Consider the following 14,932-nt stretch of genomic DNA (forward strand, 5'->3'; position numbering starts at 1 on the left):
GCTGATCCTGTGACTCACTCTGTAATACATGGCCGCTGTTACTCTACATTGTCATCCAAAGTACTGGCACAATGGGAATAAAATTTGCCTCCACCATGCCAGGAGTAGGCAGAGTAAATGTTGGATTCTGTGAGGGAGTTGAAACAATGTTCATATGATGGGAAGCCTTTCAAAGGACAAATGCATTAAACAGGCACCCCCACAGTATTGGTGAAAACCATTTGTGATCACAAAGTACTGCATGTAAAGTTTACACATTGACTGATAGTCAACTAAAATTCCTGATCTGGTTTGCTCTCAACCACATTTTAAATCAATCCCACTAACTTTTATGAGGCACAAGCAATGTATGACAGCCTGGATAGATTCACCTTGTTGTTAAAGCAGCAATTACCTTCCAAGGTTCCATAGCCTGCATAAAATACGAGAGCTATTCGCTTCACACTTTGGATCATAAGACATTCAGATCTTTATCCCATTTGCAATGCTGCTTTTCCTGGATAATGTTGGGGTTGGAGGTGGAGGGAGTGGCTCCTCATTATATATAGAATCCCCAACAGTACTTGCACCAAGAATTAACAGAAGTTAGGAACAGAATCTGGGCCATGATATGTCATCACCACTTGGAAGCATCCGACTGACCACCTTGTCAAGGAGCTCCAAATCTCCAGCATTTAGAGGACACTGGTGAAATGTTATTTCGGTGTGACTGTATCTGTTGAATGGTCACATTATTGGGGAGCTACTTTGTTTTGGATATCGCCCAGACGGGCTCATTGGAACCATTCCTAATGGATTCAGGCACAGAAGCTGTGGTCACCTCTGTGTCTGTTGAACTAAGAGCTGCCACACACAAGGATGAGGGACACATGCATCTACAAGCCGAGCTGACCAGAATCAACTTCCAGCTGATGTTCAATTGGCCCCTACCGTGGGCCTTCCAGCCCTTGCAATATAGTAAAGATAACGGAAAACCACGTTCAATAGAATGCAATGTGGATGAGATAGAGGAATAGTGGAATTTTACTCTGCCTCGAGTTGGAGGCCAGAACACCAGATCATAAAACATAGCGCATAGAACAGTACAGCATAGGAAACTATCCTTTTGCCCCCTATGTCTGAGCCAACTGTGATGCCATTCTAAAACTAATCCTATCTGCCTGCACAGGGCCTATATTCATCATGTTGTCCAGTGTATCTGCAAAGCAACACTCTCTTCCACTGGGACCACACAGACCCATAGCATGGCCCTTCCACATCAGGTTCCCACTAAAGTTATATCTGGGGCTTCATTCTAATGGATGACATTGACCCTTGGAATCTCTGTCCCTAACATCTGGAAGATGATGGGTTAAACAACGGAGATTGTTGAGAGCCACAGCATTGTGATGATTAGAAGATTTTTCAGGTGGAATAATACCTTCAGCATTCCATAGAATTGCAGTATTGGCCAAAGCAATGCAGGGCTCTTTGTGGGATGTGATTCAATGCTTTAATGCTGCTGAGGCCAGCATCCCCTATATAATCCCAACTGCAAATGCAACTTAACAGTTTGATCTTTCCATGTGGTTCATATGCTGTTCAATAAAATTTGAGGTTACAAATGGATAGAAGCATGATGCTAAGGATGTCTCAACTCTCCACCTACATTTTTGCATTGTGGCTAAAGTGATGCCCTCTCACACAGTTCATGATCTAAAGTATACAGACATTTACAAGTGTAATAATGTGTTTATAACAAAGCATGATTTGTGATACCTATCTTCCCTCAGATGCTCTTCCCATCCTTTTCCTTCCATCACATCTCAGTGCTGTCCTGGCATCTGCAATTGGAGTAGAGGAAGCCTGACCTATAATGGAGCTTTGGGTGGGGGCATTGCAGCTAAAGGGTTCAAGCATGCAGAATGTGTCCTGCTCAGATGATGGCCCATTCTCCTCAATTTGAACTGGTGCAGGGTTGAGGGTGATGGAAGTGGATTCCTGGGTACCTCAGAAGAAATATTTCTAGGGGAGGGCTGGGTGAGGTTCTTCCTCCCGCTGGATTCCAACAGGCACCACTCAGTCGCCTTGTGAGGACAGAATTGCTGGAATATGGTCATGGTCCCTCGAGCCCTGTTGCCTTACAGTTGATCCTAGGCACTAATGGCTAGAGTGATAGAGTACAGTCCTGTGCACACATCCAGTGGGTTCAGAGTGTTCTGGACCTGGCACTCCATGGCAGCTACCAACCTGTCCATGGAAGAATGGGAAAAGCAGAATTGGTAGAGTCTTACCGCTTCACATCATTTTGCCCAGTGCCTCTGAGAAATCTTTCTTTGCCTGTCCGTGCATTTGGATGGAGTTGTTAGTGGCAGAGACCAGAGAATTATCTCCTGCCTGGGGTTGAGCAGGTACCAGGTCTCTGGCAGTCCTCCAAGTGCCAACAATTAGGGTTCTCTCTCCCTCAAACAGCTGCAGAGACATGGCGTTGACTCTACACTTGCGCCCACTAAGGCATCAGAATGTGAGCTGGGGGAGGGTGCAGGAGGCAGCACTGATGAATCTGCGGCTTTCCCCTCTGTGATATTGAAGGAGATGTCTGGCGAGACTGCCCTCTTGTGGGGGGACACTGTGCAAACACCCTTCATACTTGCAGGACATACAAGGGAGAATGACTTGTGAAATAGGAGTAGATGGTCATGTTAACAGTGCTTTCACAGTGGCATTCATGCGACGGCAACCCATCAGTAGTCAATCATTGTTATTTAGTAGCTTGGACATGATGATTTCAGCATCACCATGAGTCGTCTTCTCCTGCTGAAACAAGGATGCAGTTCTCATAGGGAGTGAGTTGGTATCCATGACTTATGTTGGTTCTTTCCGCCCTTTTCTCACAGAATCAAACAAAGAGAGGGATTGAATGAGGTGAAAGTTAGCGTTGGCCCAGGTACGCTGCCCCAAGAGAGCGGGTAGGCTATACAAAGAGCATCTAGAGCTAGGAGTCTGGGGTGGGTGAGAGCAGGTGAGGGAGCAAATTGCATGTATTACTGAGAGTGGTAAACCATGAGCCTTGGTGGACGGTGGGCAGCAGAGATAGAGTGAGTGTGAGGGTGCAGAGAGAAGATGGTGACAGGCACCCTGGCAGAATGCAGAAATTTCCCTTGGCATTCATCCAGACTGTGTAATGGCATTACTGTATGTGACAACCTGGGACCATTTTGGCAGGATTGGGTGGTGTGCTATCCTCCGACAGCCAGAGGGAAGAGGAAGACCTTCCTTTATATTCACTTGATGAGGGTCTTGGGTTTTCTCTCGGCATATTGGAGAGCTGACTTGCTGATGTCTGACATCTCCAGGGAGATTCTTGACAAACAGGAACGATGTTCTTCAGCTCTGGGCCAACAGTGCTTGTCCTGGTGTGCAACTGCATTTTACATATGGCACTGATGCCAGGCATCTCTGGCGGTGCTGGAAGTGATGGATTCTCCTGCTGCCTGTGAGCAGAATGTAGCTCAATCAGGGCAGGATGGATAGCTATTGTTACCAGCTGCAGAGAATGGCAGAATAAAGGGACAGAAATAGCCCCCACGAAACTCATCGATATTGACATTGAGCCAATATCTTGACAAATTCACCACATACTTTTGGTTATGGTGACTACCAAATTAATGACAATAGTTGCAAAAATCCAAACTAGCCTGCTCATTTTTTTTAGCGAGAAAAACCTGTCACCCTTACCCACTCTAGACTACATGTGACTCTAGTCCCACGGCAGAGTGTTGACTCTTATCTGCTCTTTAAATGACCAAGAAACCCATTCAGTTTGGAAGAAACAGATGCTGACATTTTTGGTGATACCCACACTCCATTGAAGAATAATGCAAAACTAATACCCTCCGTTTTTAAAATTTAATGTTCCCAATGGCACTGGGTAGCTCAGTGGTTAGCACTGCAGCCTCACAGCGCCAGGGACCCGGGTTTGATTCCACCCTCAGGTGTCTGTGTGTGTGGAGTTTGCACATTCGCCCCATGTCTGTGTGGGTTTCCTCCGGGTGCTCCAGTTTCCTCCGACAGTCCAAAGATGTGCAGGCTCGGGGGATTGGCCATGCTAAGTTGCCCGTAGTGTTCAGGGATGTGAGAATTAGGTGGGTGAGACATGGGGAAATGCTGAGATAGGGGAATGAGCCAGGGTGTGATGCTCTTTGGAGGGGCAGTGTGGAATTGTTGAGTTGATGTCCCTATAATTACCAGCCTTTACTGCTCATAGCTAACCATCTGGGCACAAACTTCTGACAATGAGTATAAAATAGACTCAAAACATCAAACTACCATTTTTGCTTGGGGGTCACTAGACCTACTGGTGGAATTGAAGATTGATGGTTGTTTTCAAGCCCTGTCTTTTTGCAACCCAATCCTGTTGAATGGTTAGTTAGAGGAATGTTGGGATTAAAGGCTGGTGAACCAAAATGAGGCAAGTTAAGATCAGGCCAGGGAAATTTACTATTTACCCCAACAAGTTGAACTAAATTCACAAAAAACTACTGAATTTGATGACTTAGGAGTAAATTGGTAATTGCATAAAGATAGCTGCGCCATCACGATGGCTAGTGTTCGGTCCACAGAATCCAACTGCTCCAGGCCAGCTACATCTTTCGCTCTTTCTACTTTACCGTATTTTTCTTTCTCTTTTTTTCTTTTCTTCATCTTCTGACATTGTGGGAGAAGCCAGGATGGTGCTCAGCAGATCATCATCTGTGGCATTAGTGGTGCGCAGAGCAGAAATTTTTAGCAGTGTGGTCTTGGATTGCTGAATGCTTGAAGCATAGACTCATGCAAGGGTTGTTGTTGCTATATCCAGAGTGGAGACTCCCTGAGTCCTGGATCACCTTGTGGAGACCCTGCAGATGTCCTGGAGCTGTTTGAAGACTCTTTGTACAGAGGATAAACTCCATGTCATTTCTTTTTATTCTTTTTATAAGTCCGAATGGCCCTGGATCATGGTGACAAAACACTTGCCCTGTGTGTTTCCAGATGTATATGACAATAAATAACTCATGACTCATAAATTATAACTCATAACTCAAAATTGGATTTTATTTTCCTCTATGTTAATCCACCTCCCTTTATCCTGTTTTTGATCCTGAATTTCCATATTATTTATGCCAAGGAATATATGTAACCAGGGTGGCAATCAAATACATAGTGTGAACAATCACAGAATTTTGGGACGTTTAGTTATCCGTGGCCAAATCCCCTTGGTTATTTATTGAAATTACTTGCATCATCATATCTTCATATCTTAAAATTGACATCATTCCAAACTAACAAATCTCACTGAACCAGTGCAATTGCAGGACAGAGACCAGCCTCAAAACGCAAGCAGATATTAAAACACAACAGGAAACAAAGCACTTATTGTGCAATTACAATGGCATTTACCATTCCCTTCAAAGAAAGATGCACATAAATAGCTAGCAACCTTGTCTAGAATTTCCTTTCTTTTCTTACGTTAGTTTGAAATTGTGCCAAAACATCCAGTTATTTGCTACGTAGCCAATCAGGTTGAATTATTCTCACTGGCAGCAGGATGAAATACTGATGATCCTTCCGTTTCAGTAAATTCTGCAGTGTGAAATAAATGATTGGGACATAGACTTTAGATTAATATAGAAGTTAAAAAAGCATAAACCTTTATTTTAAAACTATGGATTTCTTTTGTTACTATGGAAAAATTTGTTATTTCACGAACTTAATTTTATTTTAGGACCAGTGAGGTCATTTATCAACAGTGATATACCTAGTATATCATTGAAAAACTTATTATTCCCCAGTCAGTGAAGTGTAACTCTAGCAAGGATATTTGCTGTGAGATTAATAGTGTAAAAGGACATTAATTTAGTGATTTGCATTTGATTTCACAGAAAGAGTCTTCAACAGCAGAGCCTACAGTGAAATGCGAGATTATTGACAGCAGCTGCTCCCTTCTGCATTCCCATGTTTAACTGTGCATGTACGTTCCCAATTTCAGAGGCACAGCAGCGAATGCTCTCAACTTTGCCAAAATTGCAGTGCAAATCCACATAAAAGTATTTTTCTATGGGCTTTGATTTATATTCTTGACAGCCTTTTTTTACAACTTTATCCTTATTGGTGGTTGCTCTGTATCTCCTGCTTCCTTGAATTTATCTTTATGGAACAATCATGTTTAAAAAATGGAACTGCTTCGTCCCTTGCAAGTTCTTAAGCATTCTGCAATTAAATCATGGCTTTGTATTCAAACTTACGGGGAAATGTATGCTGTGAATTTGGTGCTTTTCTTTGGGGCTGAGATGGAGGGAATTCTCAATCATAAGCTTCATGACAATCATTTGGATGAAATATGCTCAGACAGTTCACCACGCTACCCATGACTTTGTGAAATAAATACTTCCTGCAGCTAGAACTGCAAAGAATAAGGCTGGATACTTCACAGCAAGATTAATGGAAAGACAATAAAAAAACCAAAGACAGGGAAAATCCCATTAAATAAGACAAAATTCAAAACTGCTTCAGAAATGACAAGCTACATTTAGATACAAATGTGCTCCTAAAGGATAAGCATGCATTTAAACATTAGCCTCTGAAAAGGGTAATCTTCGCACTAAATAAACTCTGCATTTGAAAGGCCTCTCATGATCCAGGCTCACCACAAAAAGGCATCTGGTTCCAGCAGGATATTTCTTGACATTTTCTTCCACACATTAGTTTTAAGAAAAGTGTTTACTAACAGTGCCTTTATGAATTCATTAAAAGCAATGCACCGGGGGCTATCTTGGGATGTATTCCACAAGAACAGTACACTGTAGAACATCTCATGTTCAATTCTGGCTTGTAAACTGATGCCCAGTCCTTTGTTATTCATCAGCATGTTCTAATGTGGTATCCTGCAACAACAAATCATTGTCAATAATCTTCCATCAGAGGGCTATCAAAATTTTAACGTGTCAGATTAATATAAATAGTTTAAACTTTATTTATCAGTTATCAGTACATTTATGCCCACAGTTGGTGCCAGGGTGGTTACCTCAGCATTGGTATCAATTTATTCATGAATGGCCTGGAGTTCAATGGAAAAATTACACACAGGTTTAAGTTGACATGATTTACCAAGAGCTTGCACTGACTACATATGACATGCAGCTACAGTAATCAGGTATATCTATAACATACCAAAACATTCCTTATATAAAGTAATAAGATCAAAATTGCCAGTTAAACTCTTCAATGTGGTGCAGATATGAAATTATTTTATTCTTCTGTTCATTCTGCTTTTGTACACTTCTATGCCAATGCCTTTGTAATAAAGGCTAACATATTGTTACAGTCCCTGTAGAGAAGGTTAACCTTTAAAAAGAACTTCAAACACTAAGCAATTTCCTGTAAGAAAGAAGCCTCAAGATTCCATAGTCTGGAACAAATGAATTTTAAAGCAAACTAGTAAAGCAAGCAATGGTAAGTACAGGAACAAGTACAGAAATGGTAAGTTGCAGGAACAGCAACTCATATTCCGCCTGGGAACCCTGCAGCCATATGGTATCAATGTGGACTTCACCAGTTTCAAAATCTCCCCTTCCCCCACTGCATCCCTAAACCAGCCCAGTTCATCCCCTCCCCCCACTGCACCACACAACCAGCCCAGCTCTTCCCCCCCACCCACTGCATCCCAAAACCAGTCCAACCTGTCTCTGCCTCCCTAACCGGTTCTTCCTCTCACCCATCCCTTCCTCCCACCCCAAGCCGCACCCCCAGCTACCTACTAACCTCATCCCACCTCCTTGACCTGTCCGTCTTCCCTGGACTGACCTATCCCCTCCCTACCTCCCCACCCACACCTTCTCCACCTATCTTCTTTACTCTCCATCTTCGGTCCGCCTCCCCCTCTCTCCCTATTTATTCCAGTTCCCTCCCCCCATCCCCCTCTCTGATGAAGGGTCTAGGCCCGAAACGTCAGCTTTTGTGCTCCTGAGATGCTGCTTGGCCTGCTGTGTTCATCCAGCCTCACATTTTATTATCTTGGAATCTCCAGCATCTGCAGTTCCCATTATCTCCAATGGTAAGTACAAGCTGGTTGGGATTTTAAAAGCCCCCGAACAATGCAATAATGCTGAATCAGTTGGCAAAATGTAGCAGGATCGGAAAGATGAGCTTCTGGATGTTGAGTAGATGATTGTGATTTTCTGCCCAAGGTTTGAACAGTGAGATGAGAATCTCACTCGAAAACCATGAGATGCTGATAACCTCACATCATTTGTGTGCAGTTTCCACTTCTCTAATGGACGAGGTGGTGATAATTCCTGAGTTAAAAGACAGAGTGAGTACCTGGGGACTGCAGCTTGCTGCCTGCTCCACCAGACCTCCATCGCAGATGGCTGTCATTAACATCTCAGGGCAATGTCCATGGGCCCAGGGAGGCTGACATCAGACATGCACAAGCCCCACTACATCATCAGCGTGCATCCCCTACTCACTTGGTTCTCCACTACAACTCCGCACATTGGAGTGCACTGACTTTATAGAATCCCTACAGTGTGGAAGCGCCACACCAACTCTCTGAACAGCATCCCACCCAGACACACCCCGCTGCCTCCCCCAACCCTACCCCCGTAAGCCTGCATTTCCCATACCAGTCCACCAAACCTTCATATCTTTGCACTGTAACAGGAAACCAGAGCTGGCAGAGAACATAGGGAGAATGTGCAAACTCCACACAGTCACCCAAGGCTGGAATGGGACCCTGGTCCCTGGTGCTGTAAGGCAGCAGTGCTAAACACTTGACTGAGCCACCGTGCCACCCATTTCTCATTATACTGTTCCTCCAGGCCACTTTTATCACAGGGACATGCACTAATCTCATGGATTCACCCAGAGCACACCTCAGGGCTCCTCAGTTGCTCTCTCAGTGCTCACTCTCTTTGTGCTTCTTTGGATGATTACAGCATTTTGACCTTTTTGCATTTTGCCCCCTCAATCTGCTTGTAACTGCTCAGAGCACTTCTGCATTGCCTTGCCATTCATCATATACAGAAAGCCAGACAGATTGACATGGCTGTCAGAAGTAATTATTTAAGGGAATGCACTTGTTACTGTACAGTCCTGTGCCACGTCAAATATGCACCGACAACATATGCCAGCAGCTTAACCCTGTTGTGCACTGTATGTGCTTCAACCAAATAGCCAGGTCTTATATGTAGCCCTCAGTCAGGTTAAGTGGGGGCGGGGGGGGTCCAACCATAATCTACAAAGGCAGCTGTTGATTGCTGCCTTGGGGTGTGGACATAATCAGTTGGTCATTAGGGACAGTCAGTATCACAGCAGTTTGTTAAAAGGGCCGCAGTCAGGCCAGTAGGTCCAGTGCAACCAGCAGGAATTGGCAGTAAGTCAGTGAGGGAGCTGCAGTCAGCGAGTAGACTACGGCCAGTTCTGGGGTGTCTACTCTATGAAAGGCAAAGTGAGTTATGAGAGGCTACTGCTATGCTGAGGAAGCTGGAGAATTATGGGGATTGGAGGCAGGGTGCTGAGACACAAAGAGGACAATGATTGTGAGTGGGGAATCTCATCCTATGTGGGTAAGAGACAATGATAGATTGGAGGAGATGGATTAGTGCAGGACAGAAGCCACTACTCATCACAAGCAGCCTGCTTTTGACAGTAGGGCAGTGCAGCACAGCAGTTGGAAAGATTAATATAGAGCGAGGCTCAGGAGGTAATGTTGGGAGAGGAAGCCTTAAATAAAGAGTTGGTGGGAATTTGTGGGATCTCATTATGATGGGACCAACATGGAGTGCAAGGAGAAAAGGAACTTGAAGGTTTGGCAGGGAGACCTTGATGACCATGTTCAGCCTGTGAATCATCCTGCTAAGCATTACCAATGCTGCCTTTCAGCTTCATTTAAATCACAAATGTTCATGGAAATGGAAATTGTGATCAATCCCCTTCTTTCTTTCTGAACATGTAGTCTCTGCGCATGAACAATGTAAAGCCCTTCTAAGTGCAATTGCATAATCAGATAGTTACACAATATAATTCAAAGGTATCGCTAAGCATAGTATCCTGCATCGATCCTGGTTCGAGGCAGCTTGATCATGTCATTGATCATTGATCATCTGTACAAAACAGAAGCAATCAGAGAATAAAATAGCTCCTGCCGGTCATAAAACACAAAGATGACCCAAAACCTCACACGTTAAGCAAAGGCACAGAGCTGCTTTCCTCTCACTTGTAACTCTAAGAATCTGACAATGTGCTCTTATTTGTCTTGCTGCCTTTCCTGGATGATGTAGGGTTGGAGTTGAGAGCAGAAAGTTCCACTAATCCTGCCTTACTTAAAATTTACCACTCTAGTTTCATGATATGACCTCTTCTGCATGCATCAGAATAAGGTTCTTTATGTCAAAGGTCCACATTGAGGCATTCCATGGCCCTCCTTGTCAGAGGCCTTAAAGTTCCACTGCTGTGACCCCATCGTCCAAACATGTATGAAAGAGCTGAGTTCCAGATTTAGGATGTGAATGACTGCCCTTGACATCAAGGTCACATTTGAATGACTGTGGCATGAAAGAGCCCCAGTAAAACTGGAATCAATGGAAATCAGGGGGAAAGTCCTCAGCTGGGTGGAGTCATATGCCACATAGGAAGACGGCAGTGATTGTCAAAGGTCAATCACCTCAGCTCCAGGGCATCTCGACAGGAGTTCCTCAGAGTAGAGACCTAGGCCCTACCACCTTCATTTGCCTCATCAATGCCGCACTTCCACCATAAGCTTGGAAGTGGGGATGTTCACTGATGATTGTACAACGTTCAGCGTTGGTCATGACTATTCAGAAAGCAAGTCAGTTTATGTTCAAATGTAGCCAAAACTGGAGAATATCCTGTTGTAGCTCCAACAGCGTTTGAGAAGTGTGGCAGCATCCAAGACAAATCAGACCACATGATTGGTATCACATCCACAAATATCCACTCCCTTCACCACTGACACTCAGTAGCAGCAGTGTGTACTATATGCAAGATGTACTACAGAAATCCACTAAAGATCCTCAGAAAGCACCTTCCAAACCCACGACCTTTGCCATCCGGAAGGGCAAGTGCAGCAAATACATAGAACTCTACCACCTGCAAGTTCATCTTCAAGCCATACATCGTTGTCATTTGGAATTATCTCTTTGCTTTTCAATGTTGCTGGGTCAAAATCTTGGAGTGCATCTGTAATAATAGTGGGGATATTAACGCCAAATGGACTGCAATAGTTTGAGAAATCAGATCTCCATCACCAGGGAAAAATTAGAGATATAAAAATTGACCTAACTCCTGGCTAATTTAATTAATAAATTTTCTTTTATTCTTTCAAAGGGTGTAAACACCCTTGACTGGGCCAACAATTACTCTCCATTGTCTCTTACCCACATAGGATGAGATTCTCCATTCACAATCATTGTCCTCTTACAAGGGTGACTAGTGATAGTTGGAGAGTAATTGCTGGCCCAGTCAAGGGTGTTTACACCCTTTGAAAGAATAAAAGAAAATGTAATAATTAAATTAGCCAGGAGTTAGGTCAATTTTTATATCTCTAATTTTTCCTGACTAACTATTACATATAAACTTTTTGGAACCATCAAAAGTCTGCAGCCTGAAGTCAGGGTGGGGGATTTTTTCAAAGGGCTCTAGAATCTGGTTAATTGCCCATCAGAAGATTCAATTGATGGGCAATTTAATGGAGTTATTTTTTTTAGATCTTTGGACAAATCCACACATGCAACTCCAGTCTACCCAGTTGAAATAACTAAGCTCTTATTCGAAGATTTAAGTCAGATGTTTGGATTTTCAGAAGGCAAGCAAAAGGTCACTACTCAACATTAAGGCTCATTACATTTGGGATTATAGACATAACATTCAAGATGAGCACTTGAAGTGTTACAATATTCTAGGCAATGGGCCTAGTGTGGGAAAGTGGGACTAGCTTGGCATGCAGTGTATTTTGACAGTACAGACTCAAAGTGCCTCTTCTGTTCTGTATAAGGGCTTTGCCATTTAGGACTGAAATTAAAAAAAAACTTCACCCAGCATATTGTGAATCTTTTGTATTCACTATGCCAGAATGTTGTTAATATGCAATAACTGAGTATATTCAAGAATGAGATCAAAACAATTGTGTAAAATAATGACTAGAAAGTGAAATTCAGCTATAATCTTATTGATTGAAAGCATTGGCTTTAAGGGTCATATGGTCTCTTACTGTTCCTATGTGTTCCATCGTTAATTTTGCCGTCAGGACCCAATAGCCAGTTGGCAAGTTGTCTAATCAATTTTCACACTTGCCACCTCTGGTAAAATGAGATCAAAATCTGCTCCATTGATTTTAAGTGAATAAAATCTACCTGTCATTTACCTCCATTCAAAACATATTTATTGAGAATAAAGGTAATTGTGTTACGACATTATGGGGAGTGGTATCTCACCAACAAATCTGAGACATAATCAAAAGAAGAGTGAAGTATATGGCTTATAGGAACATTAAGCTGAATTAAAAGTGAGCTTTAAAGTTGGCAGCAAGATTACTTTGAGTTAAAACGCGTGAGTACTTTGGGAAAGAAAATTTCAAACTGAAAATTCAGTCTGGATACAGACAAGATACAGATCCAACAAGATAAAATTGGTCAAACCTTCAGGCACATGCCTAAATTGGAAAACAGCCCAAAACCTGTATTGACTTTTTTTTATAATCCCTAAAGTGTGGAAGTAGGCCATTCAGCCCAACAAGTCCACACTGCACCTTCGACGAGATCCCATCCAGACCCATTCCCTTCATTTCCCCATGTCTAACCCACCTAACCTAAACATCCCTGGGCACCAAGGGCAATTTAACATAGCCAACCCACCTAACCTGCACATATTTTCACTGTGGGAGGAAACCCACGCAGACACAGGGAGATTGTGCAAACTCCACATAGACAGTCACCCGAGGCTGGAATTGAAACCGAGTAGCTGACTTGAAAGCAATTAAAATGTGACTGAACAAATAGACCTTGCAGGTAGACAGGGCGCTGAAGAAGGCATTTAGCATGCTTGCCTTCATTGGTCAGAGCACTGAGTATAGGAGTTAGGATGTCATGTTGTGACTGTACCAGACTTTGGTGAGACCCACTTTTGGAATATTGCAAAATATTCTGGTCGCCTTTCTATAGGGACAATGTTGTTTAACTTGAGAGGGTGCAGAAAAAATGTATAAGGATGTTGCCAGGATTTGTGGTGGGGGGGTGTGTTTGAGTTATTGGGAGAGGCTGAATAGGCTAGGACTTTTCTCATTGGCATATCAGAGGCTTACACAGATTTGTAACATCATGAGGGGCATAGATAGGGTGAATAGCCAAGGTCTTTTTCCTAGGATTGGGGAATCCTAAACTAGAAGGCATTGGTTTAAGGTAAAAGGTGAAAGGTATAAAAAGGACCTGAAGAGTAACGTTTTAACGCAGAGTATGGCGTATGTAAGGAATGAGGTGACAGAAGAGGTGATGGAGGTAGGTACAACATTTAAAAGGCATCGAGATGGCTATGAAAATTGGAAGGATTTAAAGGGATATGGGCCAAACACTGGCAAATGGGATGAGGTCAGATTGGGACGTCTGGTCAGCACAGACAAGTTGACTGAAGGGTCTGTTTCCATGTTGTTTAACTTAAGGACATAATTGAGTGTGCGCAAATTCCTCTCCTAGCTGCACACCACCTTTACTTGGAACTATACCACTATTCCTTCACTGTTGCTGGGTCAAAATCCTGAAAATCCCTTCCCACAGCAATGTGGAAGTATCAACAAACCTGAATGTTGCAGCAGTTCAAATAGGCAGTCCATCGCCATCTTCACAAAGGCCGTTAAGGACAGGCAATAAAGACTGACCTTGCCAGTGAGGCTCAACATTAGTCAATGTATTTTTTAAAATATGCTAGGAAAGGCAAAGGCTGAGATCAGAGCAGAGCACTAAATATGGAAAAGTTTGTTTAACTGTTCAATGTGTTGCCTCGAGAATAAGAATCTTTAATAGTAAAGTTACCGAATAGTCATTAAGGTGATAATCAGTGGGTGGAACTTTCCTCCCCTCAGAGGTGGCAGGAATGAGGAAAGCTATAAATGCTGGAAATAATAAGCAAATCAGACGCATGTTTGGGGATAGATAGAATTAAAGTTTCATGTTGTGCTGACCTTGCATCAGAACTGAAGTGGAAATGTGATAGGTCTTGTGTTGGTGAAAGGTGGAAGTCTCATAGAGTGGATAGCAGCAAAGATTAGTAACGGTAGATAAAGTAAACTCCAATTTTACCCACAGATGCTGCCTGACCTGTTGAGTAATACTAGCTTTTTAAAAATTTGATTTGATTTCCTTCACTCACAATAGTTTGCTTTCACACTTGCATTTATGAAATACAGTCCATAGCCTCAGGATATTATGTGTGTACTTTTGCAGGGTAATCATTACTGAATCTTAGGAAACGTAGCAGTCACATTGTGTAAAACGTTATGCATACAGCAGCATCTGGATAAAATGTTTTCTTTCTGTTGTGGAGTTAATATTAGCCATGACAATTGACAGAACTCTCCTCTTCTATAGTACAGTTGGATGATATCTTCTACATCCTAAGAAAGTGGAGAGGGCTTTGATTTAATTTCTCAGATGAAAGGTAGCATGTCTGTCAACACAACTTGCTCACTTGGATCATCAGACCATACTTTGTGCTCAAGGCTCGAAAGTGGAATTTGAACCCATCACCAATCAGCCATAAAAGAAGAGAACTTGCAACTAAGCCATACAGCACAAAGATTACAAAACAGGAACTAACCCAGTAATGGCTCATACTTTATTTCATCCACATTGTTCTACCCTGTTCCACTCATTTTCCAAAAGACCACAACAGCAGCTCAAAAATA

Source organism: Stegostoma tigrinum, chromosome 11, assembly GCF_030684315.1.
Source record: "Stegostoma tigrinum isolate sSteTig4 chromosome 11, sSteTig4.hap1, whole genome shotgun sequence".
Taxonomy (NCBI): Eukaryota; Metazoa; Chordata; class Chondrichthyes; order Orectolobiformes; family Stegostomatidae; genus Stegostoma; species Stegostoma tigrinum.